The 7,976-nt window shown below is 43.0% G+C and overlaps 1 long non-coding RNA gene across 2 annotated transcripts; it reads right to left on the minus strand.

Annotated features, from left to right (window-relative positions):
- Nucleotides 1-261: 261 nt before the first annotated feature.
- On the minus strand, nt 262-6,390 carry LOC144225888 (uncharacterized). 2 transcript variants are annotated; one of them, XR_013333454.1, is made up of 4 exons: nt 6,321-6,390; nt 5,640-5,687; nt 1,469-1,608; nt 262-620 (listed from the first exon to the last, which is right to left on the minus strand). It is a non-coding gene; the product is annotated as an uncharacterized LOC144225888 (long non-coding RNA). The 2 variants fall into 2 exon arrangements; XR_013333453.1 differs by having other exon boundaries at nt 262-1,608.
- Between the last annotated feature and the right edge of the window lie 1,586 nt (nt 6,391-7,976).

Here is a 7,976-nt window from a genome sequence, read left to right on the forward strand (position 1 = left end):
GGTGGGCCTCGAGCGCTTAGGTTAAAAGCCCCCCTTTCAGCACCTCATGGAGACCTGCCTCCAATTTCAGGCTTTTACCTCTGTTTAAAGAGAAGCATCTACGCCAGCAAAATACATCAGAATGTCACGGGGAACCAATTTGCCTCAAATGGTTGAAGACAGAAAATCTCAGAGAGAAAATGCTGGTGGCACAGAGGCAGGCTCACAGTGCCCCCAAGCTTCAGATCCATAATCCTTTCAGAGAAAAGAGAAACACAGACACAAGGCACACCATTTTTTCTTTATGAGGAAATGCAGACTGGTCACATTGTCAGGAAAAATCTGTTGCAACTAGCTGCTCCATTTTTCCTTCTCCCACTTACAAGTCTCTGAATTACAAGTGAACCGAGTGGTCCACCCAACAGAACCACCACCTGGCATACGCCTGGCACGTCCATAGACGCGGAACACGATCCGTTACGTTAAAAACAGGTGAAGCTACTACAGATGATGTAAACGGCGGTCCGTGGATTCGTTATTTTCAAACAGGGCAGAAAATCACAGACAATATTCAAGTAAAATCATTCAGTCACTGACTCACATACACATTATTTCCATGTCTTTCTGAAAGCCAAGGAGATCTAGAAGAATGACAAGACATGTAGCTAAGTCAGAGCTGGGCTCTCGCTTCTAAAAAATTAGACCAACCAGATTCAACCCAGTCACACAGCACTGGTACTGAACATACTTCCCAAATCTGACAAGTGTTAACATTTCTGTTATTTGATTACTTGGTGTAAATCACTGACTTGAGGTCAACAAGTGCAAGGTAAGATTAACTTCCTAAAAATGTAAAACAGAATAAATTTAGAAGTCAACCAAAGGAAACACCCAGTAATGGGAATGCACACAATTGTGGACAGCAGGGACCGCTTACCACACTTGTCTATTACCGTCCCTTTCGGGAAGCATACGGAGGAGCTTTTAATCCCACAGATCCAAAAGACCCATCATTTACGCGGGGCTGACCACTGCCCAACTGGAAGCAAACTTCCCTTAATGTTTACGAGTCATTTTTTCACACCTTAGCCTCAGAGCTTTTGTGTTTTCCCAAATCACTGCTGAGTGACTAGAAACAGGAACAGGATAAACATTCAGTATTTCAAACAGATTTCCTTTTTGCTCACTGATTACCGGCAAGTATTTATTGAGTATATACTGAACATCTACTCTATGCCTAGCAGTGCTTTTTAAAACTCTGGGTGAGGGCTGGTGTATTGTCTTTGAAAACAATGACTACAAAAGCTACAGGAAGGGTATGTCTGTAAATTACACCATGATTCACATGTAAGGGAGCCGACGGGTGTCGGGCGCCTGGCCCGCACCAGGTGCTGTGCTGTAGGGAGCAGCTCGCCTCTAAAAGGCTAATGTGGATCTTTAAAAGGTTTCTGTCACTGGGAGAAGCCAGGCTGAACAGGCTTTTCCTCACCAGGCTGTGGTAGGTGGGACAAGCTGGAGTCTCTTCCCCCACTTCACAATCCCTTATTAAAGTACACGCGCCGTAACTCAGGACAGGTCTCTCGGATCTTGGCTTGCAGCTCGGCCTCCAAGCTTGTCACAGACATGGAACTGGGATGAAGAAGAAACGACAGGATTATTACACAGACAGAGCAGGGAACCCGAATCTGCAGATGACAGAGAAGGGAACCTCCCCTTCCTGCAGCACCCCCCGCCCCCCCGCCATGACTGGTATTGTAAAGCAGGGTCTCGTTTGAAAAATGCTTCCTGGGCCCTAAAAATGAGTGCCCAGTTCCTTCTAGGAAATTAATTGTTGATAAAAATCAAAGAAATGCACCTTAAGAACCCAACAATTATTATTTTTTTAATGGTTATTTATTTATGCTTTGAGAGAGAGAGAGAGAGCAGGGGAGGGGCAGAAAGAGAGACAGAATCCCAAGCAGGCTCCATGCCTTCAGCACAGAGCCCAATGCGGGGGTCCATCTCATGAACCATGACATCATGACCTGAGTTGAAATCAAGAGTCAGATGCTTAACTGACTGAGCCCCCCAGGAATCCCAAGAACCCAACAATTATTAAAAGCTTACAAACTTCCTCACTGGGAAGAATGTAAGCAAGGCCACTTTCAGACGCTGCTGGTACTGGCACACAACGTGTGGTAATGCCACTGCCCATGGAAAACCACCTAATGTTCACCAGTAATAAAAAAGACACATGTATTTAGTAGAATTTTTAACACTAACAATTCACTTGCACTAATATGCTTTTGTCCCTTGTATAATAATACATGCTTATTGCAAAACTTTCAGAAAACACTAAAATGGGAGTGCCTGGGTGGTTCAGTCAGTTGAGCATCTGACTTCGGTTCAGGACATGATCTCAGTTTGGGAGTTCGAGCCCTGCATCAGGCTCACTGCTGTCAGTGCAGAGCCTGCTGTGGATCCTTTGTACCCCCCTCTCTGCCCCTTCCCTGCTCATGCTCTCTCTCTCAAAACTAAACAAACAGTAAAAAAAAAAAAAATACTAAGAATTACAAGAAAAAAACCATCACTCACAGTCACACACCACTGAGAGATGATTTGTTAGTCTTTGATAAATTTTTAAAAAGTACTTGAGGGGAACTTGGGTGGCTCAGTCGGTTAAACATCTTGACTCTGGTTCAGGTTATGAAATCACAGTCTGTGGGTTTGAGCCCCGCATCGGGCTCTGTGCTGACAGCTCAGAGCCTGGAGCCTCCTTTGGATTCTGTGTCTCCCTCTCTCTCTGCCCTTCCTCCACTCACACACACACTGTCTCTCAAAAGTAAATAAACATTTAAAAAAATAAAAAAATAAAAATAAAAAGAGTACTTGAATGTATTATATGCGTATATGTATCAAAGCTTATTTTTTTTGGCTTTATGAAGAAAAATTGTCCAGAATAGTTATGATAGAAAACCTGGTAATATTTTTATATGTAATTGGCCTTTTATTTCTAAATGTTTATTAATTTATTTTGAGAGAAAGAAAGAGAAAGCATGTGCTGGGGAATGGAGGAGGCACAGAGGGAGGGAGTGAGGGTCCCAAAGAGGCTCCGAGTTGTCAGCGCAGAGCTTGACATGGGGCCTGATCTCAGGAACTGTGACTGAGCCGAAACCAAGAGTCAACACTTAACCCATTGAGCCACCCAGGCACGAAAATCAAGAAATATTTAAAAATAAGTAAATAATTAAATAAATAAAACTAGAGTGACATGTTTCTTGGCAGCTGAGTAAACTCCACCTGTAAAGCCACCTGGTTCTTGTGTTTGCTTTGTAGGAAGATGTTTAAACACTACTTCAGCCCCCTTAATGGTGCTAGGCCAATTCAGACTTTCTAATGTTTTAGCATTGTAAACATGTTTCCGGAATTCACCCATTTGCCTGTTTTCAAATCTACTGGTATAATGATGTTAATACTACTCATTTATCTTTTTAAACTCTGCTATATCTCTAGTTATACCTCTTTTTCGTTCATAAACTGATTTGTTCCGATTAACATCACAAGATGACTGTCCCATTACTATTGCCAATGAACCAACTTTTGACTTTGTGGATCCTCTATTTTTTGTTTCTGGTCTTACGTCCTTCCTTTCTCTTTCCCTGGAGTTTATTCTTTTTGTTCCCTTTTGAACTTAAGTTGGATGTTTAGTGCATTGATTTTCGGGCCTTCTTCCTTTCTAACATAAGCATTTAAAGCTAATCGCTTCTCTCAAAGCAACACTTGCTGCTTCCCACACATTTTGATCAGGAGTGTGTATTGCTTCTCATTTGTACGGGAGAACGGGTAACCGTGGCAATATTTATACAATGGACGATTATACAGCAGTCAGAACGAATGAACTTAGCCACATGCAATAATGTGGAGGAATCTTAACCGTAGGACACTGAATAAAAAAGAACGAATACCAAAAGGCTATACCTAGTGTGACACCCTCGTCTAAAAAGTTTCCAAAGAGGCAAAACTAAACAACGTTAGCAATGCATGTGTGTGTGTATACACGTTATACATAAAATAAGAAATCTTAAATGCAGTTGTGTGACTAATATGAAGTTCTGCAAAATGGTTAAATCTGGCGGCGGGGTGGAGGCACGGGCATGGGCTGGGAAGAACATCCAAAGGCATGTAACCTACTGGTAATTTTTTTATTCATGAGTGGGCGGTGGACGCATGGACGTTCACTGGATCATTAAAGTACATAAAATCAAATAGGACCATGCTTGGACCAGGAAAAACAGGGTGTGATGAACCAAGGAACATGCGTAGCCCTATTCTATACAACTGGTGAGTAAGAAAAAAAAAGAAAAATTAACCAATGTAGAAGCAAAACAAAACAAAACAAAAAAAAAACAGAGTAAGACGATCCATTTTTAGATAGAGGAACACAAAAGTGTTCCTGGTCTCCCAAATGTGGAAACCGCGTAGTCTCCGAGGACAGGTGACCTCATGGCACTAGAACTTACAGAAAAACATTTAGTGTCCAAACCTAGACTTTAAGTTAATCATAACATATGATTAATCATAACTTAAAGTTAGGTGCTCATCTCGGCATTTCACATACACTATTTCTAAGTCACTGAGTATAAGGTCAACTGTCGGGCACTGGTATTTGCTGGAGAAATAAACTTTCTTATGTTAAGCCCTGAGATGCTGGGGTTTGAACAAGTAAATAGGTATGATTATCCCTCTTTGGAGATGAAAAACAATGCGTCTGCCTTGGGCTTGGAGAACGGGTTCTGAAGGTCCCACCCTCTCCTAGGGGAGGGCATGGCTCTAGGCATCAAGATGACACAGGGCTCTCTGTCCTTGAGATTTAGTGCCCTGTTTAAGGCCAGCAGGAGTCAAAGACAGAAGTGAAAGAGCAGGTGAAAGGTGGAGTTCTCCCTCAGGTGGAGGGAACCTGATTAAGTTAGTTCCAGCACATCTCATCATACTTTGAAAGCCGAGGGCATGAAAGACCACATGTTTGAAGACTGTCGGCCCATGAAGGCCTCACGAAGGCAGGAGCCTGGTAATCCTCAAACAAAAGGCAAACAACAAAATGCTACTCTCTGTGCTTTCATGTTAGACCAGAAGGAGGCTGAAGACCTATAGATTTATCTGATGCTGATTTAATGCCCCTCAATCCAGTTCTTACATCAAAAGCAGGATTCAAGGGTAGCCTGGGGTGAAGGCACAAGATAAGGCTTTTAAGTCAAAAAACCAAGTAGGAAGAAGGGAAGCAAATACACCAATCCCGGAGGCTAAGTGTGTGTAGCTGCTGTCCCTGGGGCGGATCCCAAATTCTACTACGTCTGTGTTACAGCTGCATTTGCCAATGGACTGGATGACAGCAAGCCGTATCCAAATTTCTATAAAAGCAAATTTGTACCAGAGTTAACCTGATGCTTACAAAAGAATAAAGCACTTTCAAATGTGATGGTAGAGCTGGATAAAGAGAGTTTTGAAATTAAGCAGATGTGTGCTTGATTTCTGCCTCTATCCTTGTCCCTTTAGAGATGTGGCTTCATTACTCTTTTTGAATCTCAACGTCCATGCAGTGAAATGGAATGACAGCACCTGCGTCTTCAAATGGTCTTTAGGAGTAAAACTTGTGATTATTCCAAAGAGTAGCAAATACATACCTTTTCTGAGGAAACAGAGCACAACACAGCGGCGTAGCAAACACCAAACTTAAAAAAAAAAAGAAAGAAAAGAACAAGACACATCAGAGTATTTTCAATGGTCCACCTTCAGATCCTGTTTCTAGTTTACTTTCAGAACAATCCCTTTTCTTTTGATTATATTTCCTCCTAAAAATACATCCCGTTTGTGTAATTTTATTACCAAGGACTGTCCAAATCAGTTTTAAAAAAATCAGAGAAATATCCAGAGCTTAAAAAAGAATCACACAGGGGTGCCTGGGTGGCTCAGTCAGTTAAGCATCCGACTTCAGCTCACAGTTGGTGAGTTCGTGAGTTCGAGCCCTGTGTTGGGCTCTGTGCTGACAGCTCGGAGCCTGGAGCCTGCTTTGAATTCTGTGTCTCCCTCTCTCTCTCTGTCCCTCTCTCCACTCATACTCTGTCTCTCTTTCAAAAATAAATAAACATTTAAAAAAAAGAATCACACAAACAGTCCCAAATTTGTAGGTTTCCCTTTGCTTCCATCTATCTAATTGTTGAGACCATAAGCTCCGTAAGTTCTGGGATCTGTTCTGGGTCTCACTTTCAAAACTTGGTTCTCACGTGATCTACCCATTCCTTTGCCTTTCTTATGCTATATATTTACCTTTAAAAAGGAAATTAATTACATAAAACTCCACTCACCAAAAGCCAACTAATCCGACTTGAATGGGTGCACTCATCCAAGGGAACCTCTGTGTGGAGAAATAAATTATTTTGAATACTTTTTATACAGGCTCTTAGAGACACTTTTTCCTGCGGATTAGCGGGAAGGAAACTCTCCACACTATGAGACCCAGATTAGTGAAATTTGGGGAACACACCACAGCAGGCACGTTAGTTCTGACTTCCTGCAGCCTCCTTGATCTGTCAACGAATGCCCATGCAAAGATCAAGTGGCCTCTCATTCTCTCTTGAACATACAATCTGAAAGCTGTCTGGCTCTAAACAGGTAGAGAAACCACTACTGTTTAACTGTTAACTGTAACACAATACAGTCTGGTGTCAGGCATGGAAGACAGACAAAGTCGTACCCAAATCTCTGCCCTGCCAGTTTGTTCCAGACTGTGGGGAAAGGGCCGGCAGAGCCCAACCTCTCCAAGCTCTGGTTTTCTTATCTGCAAAATGAGGATCACAACGGGTGTCCTCAAAGTGTGTGGGAGGAGACGTGCCAGGTATCAGTCATTAGGCACCTAGTACAGTGCCTGGAACGTACCAGAAACCCAACATTTCCCTTGTCCCTGCATCTTCCCTTTCTTGCTCTTAGTTGCTGTCAATATGGTTAAAACTGTTGCTGGCACAGAAAACTTTTGCCTGTCACTTTTTCTTTTTAATGGAAATGAATGAGTTGGTTGGTCTTTTGGAAAACAAGCACTGTTAGCTTTTTAGTTTTCAAAAAGGAGTGGTACTGAAATACACAATATAAAGAACGGCAGGATATATGGTTATAGAACCAAGGCCACTGAAACATCTGCAACCAAGTTGTGAACTGGTTGTTATGACATCAGCCAACTTAGCGAAGAGTCAACACAAGCTGTTAGAAAACCCTGACCCCCAGGATGCTTGCGTGAGAGGCATACCCTGGTCCCTGAGAAGACTTCTTTGCAGAAAAGGCACGTCACGCAGGGTAGTGTGAGGGGAGGGAGGCATGTACTAGAGAGGAAGGGAGAAATGTCATCAAGAGGGGACACGCCCACCCCACCAAGGACAGTAAGGAAAGGACACGCCATATCTTGGGCAACTAGCTCTGAGTGATGATGGATTCTCATCAGGAGATGTAAATCCCCACCCTGGCACTGCCCAGACTTGGGACATCTGCGCTGGGTGATGGGAAGGTGAGCTGAGCACTGAAGGACTCTTTGTGAAGGATGAACTTGAGCCCGAGAGTGGCCTTCTTATTTCAAGTGGGCTCTTGTCTGAAGCAAAGGGGGCTAGCTTGTTATCCCAGAGAGCAGCTGCGGGTCATCTCAGAGAAGGAAGTGTACAAGTGAAAGGCAGACTGTAGATGACTGTAGTTCGTGCCAATGGTTTCGATGGAAAGGCTCTCAGGAATGACAAGGATCCCGGAGAATTCTGACTTCACCCAACCTGCATGTCTCCTGACTCCTCTCCAGTACCCTGTCTGCTTAATCCATCCCCACTTCTTAAATAGCACTTAGCCTGAGACTCAGGGAGCTGTGGATGTTTGGTCTTCCCTTAGATGCTCACACACTTCGAACTGTGCAAACAGAGGCTATCTTAAATAAGTTTCAATGAATTAGAGACAGTAACCATTAATTTAGAAGGTATGTATTCAATGAG

The sequence above is a fragment of the Crocuta crocuta genome, unplaced genomic scaffold (genome assembly GCF_008692635.1).
Source record: "Crocuta crocuta isolate KB4526 unplaced genomic scaffold, BGI_CrCroc_1.0 scaffold131, whole genome shotgun sequence".
Lineage (NCBI taxonomy): Eukaryota > Metazoa > Chordata > Mammalia > Carnivora > Hyaenidae > Crocuta > Crocuta crocuta.